Source organism: Podarcis vaucheri (genome assembly GCF_965113315.1).
Source record: "Podarcis vaucheri genome assembly, chromosome: 6".
In the NCBI taxonomy this organism is placed as follows: domain Eukaryota; kingdom Metazoa; phylum Chordata; class Lepidosauria; order Squamata; family Lacertidae; genus Podarcis; species Podarcis vaucheri.
This window is the reverse complement of record NC_138764.1, coordinates 26,269,782-26,289,503: the sequence shown is the minus strand read 5'-3', so window position 1 is coordinate 26,289,503 and position 19,722 is coordinate 26,269,782. Positions and strand designations below refer to the sequence as shown.

Here is a 19,722-nt window from a genome sequence, read left to right as displayed (position 1 = left end):
TCTGTGTGTGAAGGGGATGGACTGTATATTGATTCTCCAGTGTGTGTGCTGTTTCCTTTGGAGGCAGTGGTCACTAAGGGCTTACAGTGTTTTTATAGTATTTGGTTTCATTTACATGCATACCGATTGAGTATAGATGGAGAAAGGGAGCACAGCACTTTCACAAGCAGCAAAACCACTGCTCCACATCAGGGCCCTAGAGAGGTAGCGCAGCAGTCCCAAAGGTGTCTTCTTGACCCTTTAGGTCACTCTCTGACTCTCAATCTGAAAGTGTTCTGTTTCACAAAACAGCTTTTGCCCTATCCTTCAGTTGGAGGGAGTGGGTGGATCGAATGAGGGAGAGCATGTTGATGCTCCCACATTCCAGGGGAGTCACTATTGCAATAAATGGATAGATTGCAATAAATGGCTGTCAAACAAACAAAATGGGGGTGGGCCTTGCCCATCCACTGACAATTTGGCAGTCATTTGAGGGGGGATGCATTGTTCTTTTTTGGCCAAACTCTGGCACCTTTAACAATAATAATATAGTAACCCTGTAAGAGCATATAGTCCCACTGAGCACAACAGAACTTATTTCTTAACAAGTGTGTATACAGTGGTACCTGGGTTACATACGCTTCAGGTTACAGACTCCGCTAACCCAGAAATAGTACCTCGTGTTAAGAACTTTGCTTCAGAATGAGAACAGAAATCGTGTGGCGGCGCGGCGGCAGCAGGAGGCCCCATTAGCTAAAGTGGTGCTTCAGGTTAAGAACAGTTTCATGTTCAGAACGGACCTCCGGAATGAATTAAGTACTTAACCCAAGGTACCACTGTATAGGATTGCATCCTAAGACACCAGATGACCATATAGCCTCGCACTTCGCAAGTTGCAGCAGGAGAGAGGATGATTTCGAATAGTTCTGACACATTCTGACACAAGTAATTACCATATTATCTTATTTAAAACATACACCCTTTTTGCTTTTCAGTCATATAGAGATGGTTCCTGCCCCCCTCCAAGAATAAAGGAATACCCCAGGTGAAGGTGACACAGCGGGGGTTTTCTCTGCCACCAACAGCAGTGCTTTTTCAAGCACAAAAGAGCGTCCCTGTTTTCCTTTTGCGAAAGGTACAGAGAATGACCGCTCCCTGCTTAAAACGGGGGGCGCCCTTTGCGTGGGCGCGTGCAGCCCCTGGATCTGGAGCGGCTCCATCAGCATAGGCTTGGCTTGCCTTCCCTCAGGTGTGATACCTGGAGGTCTCCGCCTACCTCAGTCAGTTGTCCAATCCCACCTGGGGGAAGCGTTGCCAAGGAGACCAGGCCAGGTAGGGGAGGGATTACCTGCCCACACAATAGAGGGAGGATTTTACCTAGGAATCCTCACTTCCTTGCTTCGCAGCCTGAAGCATATAGGCAGCCAATGCAGTGGCTTCGAAACTGGACGGGTATGCAATGTCACCGTGTTTAATTTGTGTCAGGACGTGGACAGCTGCGTTCTGCACCAGCCACATCTTCACGTTACACATGAAATGGTTAAAATGCAGAAGTCATAATTATGCACAGTAAATCGCATTACGGGCAGGCCGCTGAAAGGAGACCAGCCCTGCACAATGGGTTACTCCACCAAGTCAAAATGCAGCACAGCCAAACACATATAGTGACTTGCCAGATCCTTGAGAACCCCCTTTCGTCTCCCAGCCAGGAATTTACATTGTTCCAAGCTTGACATAATCAAAAGAAAAAGAAAAGTTCTGGTTTTTTGTATTTTGGTTTTCAACAACTGACAAGAGATTCTAAGTCATTGTGCCAAAAGCAAATGTATCCAACGGCTGAGACTGTGACATAAACCACAGGAAGCCCCTTTTTTAAAAAAACAAAAACAAAACTAGAGTGAGTGTCTTTCTCTGTATTTTCCCAGTGTAATAACAGCACTTTGAAAAATCTGCTGAAACAAAACTTCCAGAAGCCCCATTACTAATGGAACCAGCAGGGGCTCCCAGTGATACCATAACAAGGTTCAGTAGGGTTCAGTTTGAGCTTTCCTTTGCATTTAACAGTTCCCATGTCTGATAGCAGTAGGCACTGGCAAAAAAAAATGAGTTTTAGTTCTCCAGTCTAGGTCAGGGCTGCCTCTCTGCGTGTCCCTGTTTATTCTGTTTTATCAATATTTCCTACACATTTTTCACCATTCACATTGCTAGCTAAAAACCCAAACGGCTATAGAATAAAAACAACCAGTGAATAACCCCCAACTCTTTGAAGGTCTGTTTTAACCATCAGAGGGGAGGGAAATGGTTTTTAAAAGGTCAGAAACGCAGGCTACAACCTTAAGCAAATTTACTTGGCAGTATGTTGCACTAAAATTGCTGCGACACCTAACGTGTTAAGGATGAAGTGTAGCATGATGATATGGAGCCATTAAATTCCATCGGATGGAATAAGGCCAGGTGAAGAGCAGTGGCTGAGGGCTGGGATCAGGGTGGAGAGCTGGTTTGAATCTCACCATTATCGTGAGCAGACTGTGTGTTCATAAACAGGCCCCATCTCACACTCACCATGGAAGCAAGGGAGCTCACTGGGCTGCACTGTGGAATCTCAGCTCCTGCTTCTGACATATATGTTGACTATGGGTCATGAATTTAGAAGCCTTATGAAGTGGCCCTATTGTGCACTGATGTACACATGTAGCCCTTCTTTGCTTGAGGGGGAATCCTGACTGGTTCAGGACGTTTTGGAATGCATGTCAGGCCACTTTGCAGAGTTGCTGAGTATGTGACTGGTGCATGTGACAGAGATATGTCCCTCGACCCGCTCACACATTGTTTAAGTGCTGGGGTGGAGTTGAGCAAGCCCTTCTACCCTGAACAATCACTGGCTTTAGCCCTTTTCCAAAGGACACAGGGAGTGCAGAGACAGGCATGCCATCCCTGCTGGCTCTGTTTCTGCCTCCAGTCTGCGTGCATTGAGGCCAAAGGTCTGAAAGAAAATCTGCATGTTTAGCTAAATGCACTAGGAGCCTTCCCCATGTCAGGAAAGCCTGCACAAAGCTCCTGGTGGCCACAGAGGATTCAAAGTTCAGTCATCTGATTGCACAAAGGACCCTCTCTTCAGATCACCACTTTAGATCAGGGGTGAAGTCATCTGATGTACCAAGGCAGCCTCTCTATCCTTCGTTCCCTACGTACATACTTTGAACACATGAACAGGGCTTGTCTCTTTGGGCATTTCGCCTGCCAGCTACACCTCAACCAACAGTGGCTTATCAGCTTGCTGCTTCTCTCCTTCTCTGAGGCCCCTGCAAATCTCCATCTTCTGGGGCTCCTCCCAGCTTTCCTCTTGTGCAAATGGCTAAATGTAAAAAGGTTAAGAACTTTGCTTCAGGATGAGAACAGAAATCGCGCGGCGGTGGCGCAGCAGCAGTGGGAGGCCCCATTAGCTAAAGTGGTGCTTCAGGTTAAGAACGGACCTCCAGAATGAATTAAGTACGTAACCAGAGGTACTACTGTACACATCCACTGTATATGCATAATATACCATGACAGGTGCGGTTACAGTAGCTCTTTAAAATGTGGTGGATCTTGCCCATTCTCTTTCCACCTTCATCTAGCGGAAGCAAGTTATCTACTTATCTGCAAAGCTACTGATAGTGTGAAATTATCTTATACAGTTATTACCTAATAATAGGAAGCAGGTTATAAGTTTGCCACCTGCAAATAACCACAAGGGTGAACAGAGATACTGGACAAAACACACTAAGAACCTACGTTTGCAGGAATAAATGTTGCTTCCTGCATTCTTGTACATTTTTTGAAATGAAGCAGTATTGCAGGCGTATGATAACCAAAAGCAGGGTTGCTGGAAGGCCAGATTTGCAGCAAGTATCACAAATTCCAATTAAAAAAATTCCTTCCAGTAGCACCTTAAAGACCAACTAAGTTAGTTCTTGGTATGAGCTTTCGTGTGCATGCACACTTCTTCAGATGTGTATCTGAAGAAGTGTGCATGCACACGAAAGCTCATACCAAGAACTAACTTAGTTGGTCTTTAAGGTGCTACTGGAAGGAATTTTTTTAATTTTGACTATGGCAGACCAACACGGCTACCTATCTACAACAAATTCCAATGACCTTCTCCAATAAGGTCAGCTGAGCTAAGGTTAATGTGGTTGCAGGGCTAAGACTCCCATCAGCCCCAGACAGCATGGCCAATGGCCGGGCATGATGGGAATTGAAGTCCAGCCATCTCTGGAGGGCCACAGGTTCCCTGTCACTGTTTTAAAACATGGCAGAGATACACCAGTTGCATGTGTCAGAATGGGAGCCAGAGTTCTACCGTCCTGTTCAGCTGCTGCCACTACTATGAAAAGGATTTTGTGAAAAGTAAGTAAAGACAAGAATCCATATTGCTATAAAAGCTTCCCCAGAGGTCCATTTGAAGATGCTTTACCTTTGAAAGACAATAAAATTGCTGAGCCAAGCAAGTTAATGCTCAGAGAGTCAATGGCGGCAGCTGTAATGCAGGGCATGTTTTACTGCTAGATTACGCTGGAGGGAAAGGAGGCAATTAACCCAGGGGTATGGGAGCATCTAAGATTTTATTCTTAAAATTGACAACTTCTTCTAAATTAAAACCTCCGGCCAAATCCTAATGATGTTTACTTAGAAGAAAGCCCCACTGACTTCAGTGTTTCCAAGTAAGTGTGCTTAGGACTGGAGCCAAAGGGTTGATTCGTGTTTTTTTTAAGACTCAGGCATGCTAAGTACCCAAGCTTAAATGGCAAAACGCATGTGAATTCCCATCCATTGTGAATGATGAAAAATTGTGCAAAGAGACAGTTTTCCCTGCAATAACATAGAAAGGACCAGTCCTTTAACCCCAGCCTGTGTCAGGGTTATATCACTGGGGATCTGCCAGGGCCCATGCCACACTGCTGACCACCACCACCAATAGCTCCTTGGGCCTACTGCTGTTGCTCCTCACTACTGTGGTCTGTTCAGCTGCCATCTCTGACTGAGCAACCAGTGAAAAAACTGAGGGCATCTTGCCCAGGGCTCCCCCAAAACCTTGAGCCTTTCCCAGCTGCTGCTTACATGCCTGTTACAGGGGCATCAGCCTTTTAAAGTGCACGTGTACCATTACCACTGCATCCATATTTTGCAGTTTTAAAAGCACCTTAAGAAGTGAAGTGTGAACTGCCTCCACACGAGGTGACTATTTAAGTTCATAGAATCATAGAGTTGGAAGAGACCACAAGGGCCATCGAGTCCAACCCCCTGCCAAGCAGGAAAAGTGGTTTGGGGAAATACTTTGCTTGACTTTTGCATAGCTCTTCTGAAATATGTGAAAGAATCAGGGCCACTTTATTTTTAAAAAATCAGACTAAAATATTTCAGTATCTAGGCAAAGAAGACTTCAAAGTATGTGAATGATGAAAGCTGAGTGGGGAGAATCAACTGATTGCACAATTATGCTGTTCCCCATTATTAGGAAGCCTAGGGGGAAGATTGCTGCAGCAATGAACAATCATGGCTATAAAATGAGCCCATCTTTTAAGTCTGCGGCTCTGAATATTTTAGAGCTGATCCACAAGAACAGATCTGCAATGTACTATAGAGTCCGCAACACCCCACCCCCAGCTGGGTGGAGAAGGAGGGTCCAGCAATGTCCCAGCAGTTGCCATTAATCTGTTTCCAACAGTACCTGCTGTGACTAGGAAGGAAAGCTACAGAGCTCTGGTACCCTGTTGCATGGCCAAGGGTAGTTGTCACTGGTCCAAGCAGCGGTAACAGCTGTGAAGAGGGCATCCAGGACTTGCTGCTATGGCAGAGGAGCTGGCAAAAGTGCTTCGTTTAACCACAGGCAAGGGTAGGGCAGCAGAGTCATGCAATTTCTCTCTCTAGCTTGGCAGGGCCCAAGAGAGGCTGTGTAGGATTGGTGTTTCCATGAGTCAAGGTGAGGTAACAACCTCAGGCAACTGGTGGAACCAAATACTACCATAGGGATCCATTAAAGATCCATTGGAAATGAATCATCAAGCAGCTGTCTAGATTTCTTGAGGTTCATTACAACAATAACTTTCCTGGAGAGTAAGCCACATTAAATGCAACATGTACAATTGCACTGTTAATGCATTATAAGTAACCTGGATTGTAAGTAACCTGTAAGTAACCTGATTCACTGTATTTGTAGAACTTCCCCCTTCAGAACTCCAGCCTTCCATGAAATCTACTTCTTGCTCAACAGAGTCATTTCTCACAATGAGTTCAGAATGATTTTCTGAATGGAATTGCAAAAAGCAAACTCACTTCCTTTTACCTAGAACCGTGCTCCCACACATTATTTTATGTTATTATGTATTTCACAAAATTTATATACCGCTTGATTGTAAAAACAAAACAAAACCTCAAAGTGGTTTACGAAAGATAAAACAGTAAAATCAATAAAAATTCACAACCATGGCACAGTCTGTCATGGCTGCAACTAGAAACCTGCGCAGAGACAGAGAGAGAACTTCAATTCACAATGACAGGGATGTTTATTATCCGTGGCATTTTCGCTCCCTCTAAAACTGGTGCTTATGCTACTTCTATGGGCTGTTTTTAATACTTCATATCTTTGGTTTTGCTATATCTTTTGCCGGTTTTGTCTTAGCTTATTTCCTAAGCCACTAAGAGAAATATGCGTCATCGTCCCTCACCCTGGGCAGGATATAAATCAGGGGTGACTAACCTGTGTCCATCAAGATGGTGCTTGACTCCAACTCATATTACCCTTGACCACTGGCCATGTTGCATGGGGTTGATGGGAGTTGGCCACCAGTTAGCCACCCCTGTATAAATTTTATGCCACAATGAGTGTGTGTCTGATCTGGCTACCAGGCTTAACATTGCCTGTAACTGTTACAAGATCTTCTTGACTGAGGTGGCATTTTATCACTGGATGCGGGGTGGCGAATAGATGGAACTACAAGTGATTTCCAGTCATACCCAACAGCAAGCTGCTAGTAAGATTTCACCTAGCTAAAGTTAAAATCCTAGTGCCCCCATTTATTGCTCTGAAATGATGCTACTGCAATCCATTGTATGTGGCAAATTCAACCAATTCAGGATCTATGGCAAGATGTTCAAAACTGAAGAACCCACTTAGGTTAAATGCAGACAGATTTCTTTCTTTTTTTAAAAAAAAAAAAAATACTGCTTGTGTTCCTCCTTCAACCTGTTCTCTCTGCTCACTCTTGAATACAAGCCAGCCATTATGATAATTTGACAGTTAGCTTAACAGATGTCACCTCCAGACTGTGCTCTTTTTTCCTCACTCCTGTAAGTGGGAAGATGATCCAGAGAGGTTGGTGGCCCTCCCTCCGCCTTGCACACTGTGGAGTAATAGTCAGAGTGAAGCAGGATTAGCCTACTGATAAGCCATATTGCCCTTCTGGATGCTGCAGTTTATATATCAGGAAACACAGGGGACACAGCAGGCCCAGTAATAAAAAAGCAGCAGCACTTTCCCATCTGTTACCATATTAATTCCTATACACATGCAGCAAATAAAAGTACCTATGCCTGCTGCTTCATCTAGGCTTGTTCCTTTTTCCTAGATGCATTTCTCTACGAAAACATGAGGAAGTGGGAGGATTCCTTTTCCCCTTCTTCTTCTTCTTCTTTTTCAGAACAGTCTTATGGTGAAATGGCAGTGCTTGCGAAATGGCATGGCAGCTTAGAAAGGTGGCATCATCTTCTTCAAAGAGACACAGGAAAGGGAGGAAGAGCAGGACCATGCAAGTTTAGCAGAGTCTCTCCATCCTGATCTGATGTCTTCTTCTTTTCTTCTTCTTTGGTGATCACTAATAGCCAAGTGGGGACGCGGGTGGCGCTGTGGGCTAAAGCCTCAGCGCCTAGGGCTTGCCGATCGAAAGGTCGGCGGTTCGAATCCCCGCGGCGGGGTGCGCTCCCGCTGCTCGGTCCCAGCGCCTGCCAACCTAGCAGTTCGAAAGCACCCCCGGGGGCGAGTAGATAAATAGGTACCGCTTACCAGCGGGAAGGTAAACGGCGTTCCGTGTGCGGCTCTGGCTCGCCAGAGCAGCGTTGTCACGCTGGCCACGTGACCCGGAAGTGTCTCCGGACAGCGCTGGCCCCCGGCCTCTAGATGTGAGATGGGCGCACAAACCCCAGAGTCTGTCAAGACTGGCCCGTTCGGGCAGGGGTACCTTTACCTTTACCTTTAATAGCCAAGTAAGAGTGTCTTCCATGAACACGGTTTTAACAGTGAGTCTGTAAGGGACCACAGAGGCCAGTTCTGGATCCACACGTCCTTCCAGGTGAGAGTTGATCATGGTGAGGGTTTGCCAAATGTGTCTTCCTCTTAGCACGTTTCTCCCTTTTGTCCTGAGTGTCTTCAAAGCCCATGACACCTTTGGTAAAGGCTGTTCTCCAACTTGAGCACTCGCAGGATGATGTTTCCTAGTTGTCAGTGTTTATACTACATTTTTTTAAAGATTTGCCTTGAGAGAGTCAAACCTCTTCTGTTAACCACCAGCATTACCCTTTCCATTTTTAAGTTCGGAAAGATGTACCAAACCAGAGACAGGCAACATAGAGTTGCCATACATCTGGAATACTGCACCTGAAAGTAGCCAATAACTTTGTAAAAAATCTCAAGAACTTTTCTGTGTATGTTTTCACTTTTTGAAATATGGCAACCCTAGGCCACGTAGTGCCATCCAGATGTTGCTGCAATGCAACTCCCATTGTCACAGACCATTGGCCATGCTGGCTGGGGATGATGGAAGCTATAATGCAGCACCATCTGGGTGGCACCATATTGTCTATCCATGTACTTCCCCAAAGAGGGAAAAGGCCTCCATGAGTACTGCAACCTCCCTAGTGAGGTTCCTGTCAGCATCGCCCTGGAGAGCCAGTGCACCAACTGGACTCATGCACCTCAACCCCGACTGGGCTAGGCGAGCTGGGAAGCACCGCCAGAGACCTCCTTCTCACAGGAACAGGTCACAGTGCTGTGGACTCACAGCTTAGAGCTGAGAGCACCGGATTCACTGTCTCAATAATACAGTCGTTGCGCAGCAGAGTTTTGCAGAGTCTTGCAGAGTATAAACCACTCGGAGAGCAGCTCTGTAGAATGAAAAGGGAGAGACAAGAAGGCCTTCTTAAACGAGCAATGCAAAGAAATAGAGGAAAGCAACAGAATGGGAAGAACCAGAAAATCTGTTCAAGAAAATCGGAAATATGAAAGGAACATTTCGTACAAAGATTACCATAATAAAGGACAAAAGTGGTAAAGATCTAACTGAAGCAGAAGACATCAAGAAGAGGTGGCAAGAATACACAGAGGAATTATACCAGAAAGATATGGATGTCTCGTACACCCCAGGTAGTATGGTTGCTGACCTTGAGCCAGACATCCTGGAGAGTGAAGTCAAATGGGCCTTAGAAAGCACTGCAAATAACAAGGCCAGTGGAAGTGATGGTATTCCAGCTGAACTGTTTAAAATTTTAAAAGATGATGCTGTTAAGGTGCTACACTCAATATGCCAGCAAGTTTGGAAAACTCAGCAGTGGCCAGAGGATTGGAGAAGATCAGTCTACATTCCAATCCCAAAGAAAGGCAGTGCCAAAGAATGCTCCAACTACCGCACAATTTCACTCATTTCACATGCTAGCAAGGTTATGCTTAAAATTCTACAAGGAAGGCTCAAGCAGTATGTGGACCGAGAACTCCCAGAAGTGCAAGCTGGATTTAGAAGAGGCAGAGGAACCAGAGACCAAATTGCAAACATGCGCTGGATTATGGAGAAAGCCAGAGAGTTCCAGAAAGACATCTACTTCTGCTTCATTGACTATGCAAAAGCCTTTGACTGTGTTGACCACAGCAAACTATGGCAAGTTCTTAAAGAAATGGGAGTGCCTGATCACCTCATCTGTCTCCTGCGAAATCTCTATGTGGGACAAGAAGCTACAGTTAGAACTGGATATGGAACAACTGATTGGTTCCAAATTGGGAAAGGAGTACGGCAAGGCTGTATATTGTCTCCCTGCTTATTTAACTTATATGCAGAATTCATCATGCGAAAGGCTGAGCTGGATGAATCCCAAGCCGGAATTAAGATTGCCGGAAGAAATATCAACAACCTCAGATATGCAGATGACACAACCTTGATGGCAGAAAGTGAAGAGGAATTAAAGAACCTTTTAATGAGGGTGAAAGAGGAGAGTGCAAAATATGGTCTGAAGCTCAACATCAAAAAAACGAAGATCGTGGCCACTGGGCCCATCACCTCCTGGCAAATAGATGGGGAAGAAATGGAGGCAGTGAGAGATTTTACTTTCTTGGGCTCCATGATCACTGCAGATGGTGACAGCAGTTACGAAATTAAAAGACGCCTGCTCCTTGGGAGAAAGGCGATGGCAAACCTAGACAACATCTTAAAAAGCAGAGACATCACCTTGCCAACAAAGGTCCGTATAGTAAAAGCCATGGTTTTCCCAGTAGTGATGTATGGAAGTGAGAGCTGGACCATAAAGAAGGCTGATCGCCGAAGAATTGATGCTTTTGAATTATGGTGCTGGAGGAGACTCTTGAGAGTCCCATGGACTGCAAGAAGATCAAACCTCTCCATTCTGAAGGAAATCAGCCCTGAGTGCTCACTGGAAGGACAGATCGTGAAGCTGAGGCTCCAATACTTTGGCCACCTCATGAGAAGAGAGGACTCCCTGGAAAAGACCCTGATGTTGGGAAAGATGGAGGGCACAAGGAGAAGGGGACGACAGAGAATGAGATGGTTGGATGGTGTTCTTGAAGCTACTAGCATGAGTTTGATCAAACTGCGGGAGGCAGTGGAGGACAGAAGTGCCTGGCGTGCTCTGGTCCATGGGGTCACGAAGAGTCGGACACGACTAAACGACTAAACAACAAGTATGGATGCTTGGGGAATTCTGTCCTTGCAATATCTGACATGAGCCTACCAAACTCATGTGTGGATCAGAACGTAGCTCTGCACTTCTCCAAGTATTTGTCATGCAGTTCTTGGCTTAAAATAAATTTTATCAGTGCATATTTTAAAATTCCCCTTTAGAAAATAAAACTTATCTGTATTTTAGGAGAAACCATGTTTGAAATGTGTATTTCAAATGCAGGTTTTTGTTTGGATTTAAAAAAAAAACGTGGAAACAGGATGAAACAGATTTAGGAATGAGCACATGTGAAAATGGCATGGACTAGAAATAGACTGATTTGTCTACCCACTATATCCAATCTTTTTCCTGCCCCCATAGCTCTAGAGAAACAGGATGACAGCTTAGAAGATTAACATCAGTTATCTCCTTCTCCAGGAAGCAAAGGAAGGGCGGCACAAGTATGAAGATTACTGGACTCTTTCCATCCCAATGTGATGTACAATCCCAAGCAGGAAACAGCTAACCCCTCGAAGAACATGAGAAGAGTGCTGGGCCTATCTAGTCCACAGCGAACAAGTAGAGTGTGTGGGAAGCTACAAGTAAGACATAAGCACAATAGCACTCTCCCACTCATGTTCACCCAAAAACTACTACTGCATCCAGGAAGCATATTACCTTCAATATCAGAGATAATGTAGGCATCATCATTAGATTTTTATCCCACCCTTCCTCCCAAAGGAGCCCTGAGCAGCAAACAATAAACAATATACGTAAACAGTTTTAAAAGCCAGTCAAATATCCCCACTGCTAAGTAAGTTCACAGTTGCCAGCAACAATATGTTTCATCCATGAAATGCCAGAAAAATTGGAATGTTTTAAAATTCCACATAAAGGTTAATAATGAGGGGGGCAGATGCACCATGCCAAGAAGGGCATTCTATGAACAGGAGACCACCACCAAGAAGGCCCTGTAATGGGTTAACACCAGCAGGGCAGCACCAGCACTAACCAAGGCTTCCCCTGCCATTCATAAGGACAGAGATGGCTGATATTGTGGGAAGTGAACTTTTAGGTACTTGGGTCTCAAGGTGTTTAGGGTTTGATACACTAGTAATAATGCCTTGAATTGGGTCTGGCAGCTCACTGGCAGCCAGTGTAGTGCTTTCTGGACTGGTGGCAGGTGGTCCCTTAGGGCTGCCCCATTTGCCATCCACCAGCCACAATAGCTGCAACTTCTGGACTGTCTTCAAGAGCAGCCCCTGTAGAGAGGATTGCAGTAGTCCAGACGGAAGGTCACTAGAGCATGAACTACCGAGGCCAGGTCTAGGCATAGCTGCAGCAAGTGAACCAGTTTAGGCTGTGCATAAGCACTCATAGCCACAGAGGCCGCTTGGGACTTCAGTGACAGATTGGAACCGAGGAGTTTTCACAGACTATGATCTCCTTTGCAGGGGCCAGTGATTTGCCCTTTACTGTAGAGGCCGCAGTGCATATGTTTCATGTTAGGCAAGTGTGAACACAACAGCTAGTGTTTCACAGTTCACAAAGCATGGCAGATCTTAATGGCAATCGGACAGTGGAAGGAATTTTTACTCCCAGTACAGCTGATCGGAGTCTGTCATTGTCCATTTCAGCAGGGTGAAGATTTTCTGTTCTTTAAAAAACAAAACACATATGGTTCTTCTGCCCTAGAAAAGCCAACATTTCTGCTTGATAAAATGATTACTCACCAAAAAATAATTGGATTGACATTAATGGGAGAGCCTGAAGCATTAGTTTAATAGCAGCCCATATAAATTGTGGAAATGTTTGAGTATCTGTTTTCATTTAAATGAGGCTTGTAGCAGATGGTGAAAATGCCAATCAGTCTGAGGCAGGTTTTTAGATCTTCAAACTAATGAATAATTAACTATTCCTCCCGTTCCGCCAAATGCCACAACAACAGAATTGCTCCAGTTCTGCTTTTCAAACTCATCCAGATACCTGCTCAAATACACTATGTATTATTCGTCTGGTAAGCTGTAATGTGTAACAGGCCTGACAATCCCAAAACACTTACTAGGGCAGTACCTTTATTAGACCAAATAAAAAATAAAAAATGTGCAAGCTTTTGAATTCCCCAGAATTCTTTGCAAGGCTAAATACAAGGTGGCAGAAAGTGGGGGGCGGGGGGGGGCTATTCAATCCATCTGTGACTGTACTGGATAAGAGTCTTAAGGAGGAGTATGGGAGGCAGTATTCAAATGGGGAAGCAGTATTCAAATGAACCCCATTCAAATGGGGTTAAACTTAGGCTATTAAGGAACCCAGGAAAGAAGACACTTAGTGGCTGATTCCCCATTTCCAAAAATTCAACTACCGACTGGATTGGCTCCGCTGGTGCATTTGCACCATGCCAGCCTCACCAATGTCTCACACTTCCCTCTCTCCTTCCTGGTATGCAGCATTGGCTCAGACAGAAGGAGGTCAGGAAGTGATGTAGCGTGCACACCCCCACACACACCCCCACACCACTACCACCACCACCAAATCATTCGCTACTGTCCTTACTCTTTTGTTATGACTGGCCCAATTAAAAGTTCACCCACATCACTTTGGGTCCTATCTCTCTTTCGCTGGAACTAAGATGGCAACTATTTCTGTACAGTGGTGCCCCGCAAGACGAATGCCTCGCAAGACGAAAAACTCGCTAGACAAAAGGGTTTTCCGTTTTTGCGTTGCTTCGCTAGACGAATTTCCCTATGGGCTTGCTTCGCAAGACGAAAACGTCTTGCGCTTTTTTCTTAAAGCCGCTTGAAGAGGCACAGTTGCAACGGACCGTGCTTCGCAAGACAAAAAACATCGCAAGACGAAAAGACTCGCGGAACGAATTATTTTCGTCTTGCGAGGCACCACTGTAGTCTTCTTCTGGCAAGCCTATTCCCTGTCCATATAAATTGTCTTAATGAGCAGCAGGACGTTTTATGGTAATATAACTGCCACCGTGCAAATAAATGGAAACGTGCGGAGTTTATGGTGCGTATTTTTCCGCTCAACACTTCCATTTCAGGCGCAGTGACTCTTTCAGCTCTTTCCATCTCAAACTTTCCTCTATGTCAATGGGTGAAGTGCTGAATCTGTGTCAGATTCCCATTTGTGAAGTAAGAGCATAAGCACTTTGTTTTCCCTCCTATAAATACTGGCAGCAGCCTAGAAGAAATTAGGTCAACATGGCCAACATGGTGCCTCCAGATGTTGTTGGACTCCAACTCCCATAAGCCCCTGCCAGCATAGCTAAAGGCCAAGAGTGATGGGAGTAGTAGTGGATGGCATGGTGGAGCTGTGCCACTCATCTGGCACCACCCCTCTGGTTATGTCACTGTTGCACCGGGACAGAGCAGGGGAGTGGAAAATTGGTGGTGAGGTTGGATTACGGCAGTGATGCAACCTATTCACTTGGTCCCACAACATTGGCTACCCCAAGTTAGATATTCTAAAACAGCCAATGGGACCAAAGCAGAACGATAAATGCATTACTGCCATTCACCTCAATGGCATTAAATTTAACATTTAGTTGTACCTGTGTGCCCCAGTCTGGAGTTTCATGTAAATTTCAGTAGATACAGGGAGTTCCTGCATGCACAGACCTCCCTTTCAGTTCAAAAGAAGAAGATGCTCAGCATCTGCAAGGGAATGTACATGTAGCTGTATTCCCTCCCTTCATAAAACATGTGGGTTGGGAAGCTCTATGCATTCTGTGCTGTCTTCTCACAGATTGCAGGCACACATTACCTGGAGCCATGCATTGTGACAGACTGGGTGCCATAATCCACCCAATTCACCTTCTTGTTAGTTGGAATCTTAAGGAGATAAAGCTTGTGATACCGACTATGGAAACATTTTTGATTCTAATCTCATTGCTAAACCTCTGCCTAGCTTCTTCTTTTTTTTCCACAACAGGAAAATATTGTTCTGAAGCTCAGTTCCGCTAACTAGCAGCTGCTGGACAGTTTGCACTCCTTAAGTTCAGCATTGGGCTGCGTCGCCAAACAGCAGGTGAGAAATGAAAGGAATGTATCTATAGATGACAAGAATGGAATCGCCGCTAATTCTGTAGGTGCATTTCCCCCCAGGAAATTCCATTAGGTCACCACAGGAATCCAAATAAGTGGGAGATGGGAGAATTTTGATTTACCTTGGTCCTTGAAGAAAAGGCCACCCAGATGATGTAAAGAAAACAAGGTAAGGCAAAAGAAAACAACTCAGAACAGAATCAAGTGCCAACGTGGTCCTATCAGTAAGGCCTTTAGCCATCTGTCATTGCCATTTCTACAGAACTAGAGGCAGGGGCGTAGGAAGGGAGGGAGGGCCGAACGCCCCGTGTGGCCTCCATGTGGGGGGTGACTTTTGGCGCACCGCCTGCCTGTGACTCCCAAACCTATCCCGAGCCGTAGGGGTAAGGGGGGGAGCTGCGCCGCTTTGCCAGCCGCATTTCCTCCTTCCCCCTTCTTTTTGACAGCTTGAGGGAGGCTTGGGAGTTGCGGGCAGGTGGTGCACCGAATGTCCACCATGGGCAGCTCCGCCATGGGATAGAGGGTGAACGCGCCACTCCGGGCACCCGAGCGGCTATCCTACGCCTGGGAGGGCACCCTCCGTGCCATGCCCCCCTCGGGAGCATGCCCACCCTGGGCACTGCGGGCATTTCTGCCATTCACCTCAATGGCATTAAATTTAACATTTAGTTGTACCTGTGTGCCCCAGTCTGCAGTTTCATGTAAACTGCAGAAGATACAGGGAGTTCCTGCATTCACAGACTTCCCTTTCAGTTCAAAAGAAAAAGAAGCTCAGCATCTGCAAGGGAATGTACATGTAGATGTGTTCCCCCCCTTCATAAAACATGTGGGTTTGCTGCTGACTAGAGGGATAATTCCATCTCATGGGGGTGTTTTGATATGCCACCATTATGTAAGCCAGGGGTGAAGAGCCTCAAGCATGAAGGTCAAATGCTGTGCTCCAGGATTCTCTGCAACTCTCCCCAAGACACATACTTCACTGTCCCTGGTTTGCACTCCAAATGCTTTTGCCCAGCTGGAATACGTCCTTGAACGTTGACCATGCTTCTTGCTTGTGTGGATGAAGAACAGAGAGGGGCATGGTGCATGTTTGCAGAAACTATGCAAAGGTAAAATATGCATTCATTGCTCCACCCACACTTGCCTCTGACCCTGCCCACCACTGGTATTCGGCCCTCAGAAGCCTCCCCAGAAGGGAATGTGGCTCTCAGGCTGGAAAAAGTTCCCAACCCCTGATGCAAATTCAGCAAAATGGATATTTAATTAAAAAACATTAAATTTATTTCTAAACTGCTTAGAGACTAGTTAAGTGGAATATTTCTATGTAAACCGCTTAGAAACTATGGTAGTTAAGTGGTATATGAATTGTTCATATAGTAAACAAAATAAAAATTTAAAAATCTGTCCAATTGTTGAGGTTTAGGGAACACCAAACAAACACTTTTGGAAAGCCGAATCTGGCCTGCAAGCCACAGATTTGCCACCCCTGGTGTAATGAGACTGGGTGCAGCACCTTTAGCGAGTATCACATGCCTCTCCCTGTTCTTTGAGATGAGCTGGGGATGCTTTGCTCTGGGTGCCTTTGACTTCTAAGGTAAGATCTATGATTAGCTAGAGCAGAGCTTTTTCAGCAATGGTACTGCAACCTTGGAATAGTGCCCAGAGGCCTGCAAAGCACAATTGCTACTTAGATTTCAATTCCCGGTGAAGACATTTCAGTTCTCCAAATCAGTTTAGATGCTGCTTTTGGAGTGCTGCTTTTGCTATTTATTTCATGATCTATTTTAGAAGAAGCCCTCCAACATTTAAATATGTCTTAATTTGATATTTTCTATTGGAAACTTTTAGAATATGATGTATGGTGACTAGGGATTTAACCAATTTGGGGGGAAACAGAACAAAGAATGAGATGTGAATCTGTCTTTTGTCACACATACATGGAATATAATTACAAATAGATAAAAAGAAGTAGTCTGAGCTATATATCTAAGACGGAAAGGGGAGTTTAAAGACTGAGTTGTCAATCAATACATGTAAATATGCAAGGGTATAGACAAATTTGTACACTCTGTATCTCGTATTGAGAGAAAACTGTTACAAACTGATAGCACAAAGATACGTGACTGTTTTACCAGTAAAGTAGTGAAAATATGTTGGATAGGGAAAAAATTAATTTCCTACAATGTTGGTGCACTTGTAAAAAAAGTTCTATGAGTTAATTTGACAGTGGAACCTAAAGTTTGTTTCTTGACATATTTGAAAGGAGCAAGTCTAAGGCAGTGTTTCCCAACCTTTTTTGGGCAAAGGCACACTTGTTTCATGAAAAAAATCTTGAGGCACACCACCATTACAGCCCCGTGACGTCAGCGCGCAGCGTCACGCCGGGAGGGACATGAATTGCTAGCAAATTACATAATCACCTCCTTGAGGGCTGGCTCATCTTCTCCGAAGGCAGAACCCCATTAATTAACAGCACAGACTCACACCATAGCCAAGACGAGGGGGGAAAACCTCAGTCATGCACATGTGGGGGCTAAATGAGGACGAAGACCGGGCAGAGAGCAGGGTTCAAATCACCCCACCTGGCCAGGACAATCCCTGGGTGCCCCCTTGGGCCACTCGCCTGACCCACCTCACAGGGCTGTTGTTGCGAGGATAACACGGGGAGAACCACGTGCGCCCCCGGGAGCTCCTTGGAGGAGAAAGCGGGCGATGAATGCAATGCACGAAATATATGAGAGGCGACCAGGTTTTGCAGGTGAGGGGCCCCCGCCAGCCTCCGCTTCCAACACCCGGCGCAACGACGCCGAAGTTTCCCCCCGGGCTTGGCTTGGGGAGCAGCGCTGCTCCCCCGCCCGGCTCCCCTTTGCCCTCCCGGCTCTCTCTGCCGCCCACTGGGGATCCCCCTCACCTGCCAAGTCCGGAGCGCCGGTGGAAGTTGCATGCATGCATGCAGGGCGCCGCGTTGCCATTGCATTGCACTGCACTCCATGCAACGCCTGCACACATGCATTGCCTTGCACGCCCGCCAAGGGGTCTCCCCGCGGTCCAATGCGTCCCCTCCGGCGCGGATGCAGCATTGCAAAAATAAAAAACCCCCGACGCAGCCCTACCTGGGGGGCAGCCTCCGCCTCTGCCGCTCCGCCTCCGCGGGGATCCCCGGGCTCCATCCTGCCGCCCGATCTCCGCGGGGGCGCAGGCAGGCTGCGCGGGGTCTGCGCGGAAGAGCCCCTGCCCGCCCGGCCGCCGCCGCTGTGCTCATTCCATGGCTGGGAGAAGAGCGCTTCAAACAAAACGCCCGGCCTGCCAGGCCACGCTGGGAAACGTAGTTTGCGCACCCCGCGCGGGCGCGGAGCCCAAGGGCGAGGGGACTATGGATCCCGGCAGCCCCCGCGCCGGGGACGGAGGGGGAGAGGCCGGGTGCAGGGATGGAGGGACAGGTGGGCGAGCGAGTGAGTGAGTGGCAGCCGCCAAGCCTTGGCCGAGAGCCAGGAAGGGCCTCCCGGAGGAGGAGGAGGAGGAGGAGGGAGGCGCAGAGCGGGAGGGAGGGAGGGAACCCCAGGGGTCATCTAGTGACGGCGCCCCAATCGAAAATTTGACTTTAAAAAAAAATAATCTTTCGAATTTTTTAATTTTTCCCGCGGCACACCAGGCAACATCTAGTGTGCCGCGGAACAGTGGTTGGGAAACACTGGTCTAAGGAAGAAGGAAATATTACTGTTTCACACTTGAATAGTTGTTAGATTGCTTTAAAGTAATAGGATCCAGTAAGAACATACTGATGATTACTTTAATGTTTTTCTGCATTGTCATCATATATTAGTGGAAAATTAAAGGCTAAATTCTACAGATTTTTTAGCCTTTCTTATGTACTGCTCTGAATGTTTTTAAGGGAAAGTCAGTTAATAAATCTTAAGTATCAGCCCAGAAAACAGTCTGAAGGTACAGGATGTGGTTACCTTGCTGAAGCTAAGGATGCCTGAATTCTGGTTGGTGCCTGGATGAGAGGTACCCAAAATATGCCCTCTTGTGCTCCTGAGATGAAAGGTAAGATGCAAATGCAATCAGTGATACTGTCAGGACAAGACCTTGAGACAGTGGCCTAAGCAGAATGAGTGGGGAAGCCCCTGAAATGCAGCAGGGTTAGCTTACCCCAATTTGAAGTTAAGTGAAATCTACACATTATCATCTAAAGAGGAGACTACAGACCTACGGTTCCCAGAATTCCCTGGGAAGAAGGAGAGCTTGTTAACCCACTCTGAGAGTGGTAACTCTGTAGATTAAATAGCAGTCTCCTAATGACACACGGCATCCTTAAATACTATTCCCCGAATTCTTTGGGAGAAGCCATGACTGTTAAAGTGGCATAACAGTACTTTAAATGTAATGTGTGAATGTGGCCCAAGCTGAGGATTCTGTTCAAAATGCATTCAACTCATAAAATAAAATTATACACCTAGATGCCTTTCCTTTTGTATAATAACAAACAACACAAGCAGGAAATTACAGATTAAGGTTATGACGTAATATGTCCAGTAAAACTCCAGCAGAGAAGAGCAACAGGTTCTTTTTTCTGACTTCAACATTGTAAATCCTCCATCCCCTAAACTGAGTTATTACACTTTTCTGTTCCATAAAGAGTGTTGCTTTGGAAACAGAACTGTTGATCTTAAAAGTTCCTGTTTAAGTGCAGCTTTGGACTAAAATTCTGGGGCTCTTTATATCTCTAAGACTGGTCTGGCTCTTACCAAGCCAGACTGAAACCTTCCATATG

At 46.0% G+C, this 19,722-nt stretch overlaps 2 protein-coding genes and 1 long non-coding RNA gene across 3 annotated transcripts in view; 1 reads left to right on the top strand and 2 right to left on the bottom strand.

Moving 5' to 3' along the window:
- The window catches only part of FNDC7 (fibronectin type III domain containing 7), a 184,844-nt gene that overhangs the window by 1,499 nt on the left and 163,623 nt on the right, over positions 1 to 19,722 (bottom strand). The gene's annotated exons all lie outside the window — the stretch shown is intronic.
- VAV3 (vav guanine nucleotide exchange factor 3) overlaps positions 1 to 19,722 on the bottom strand; it is a 218,184-nt gene that overhangs the window by 167,041 nt on the left and 31,421 nt on the right. The gene's annotated exons all lie outside the window — the stretch shown is intronic.
- LOC309535216 overlaps positions 14,912 to 19,722 on the top strand; it is a 37,596-nt gene continuing 32,785 nt past the window's right edge. Inside the window, exon 1 of the long non-coding RNA XR_014221126.1 lies at positions 14,912 to 15,117. This is a non-coding gene — a long non-coding RNA (uncharacterized lncRNA). The remainder of the gene's footprint in view (positions 15,118 to 19,722) is intronic.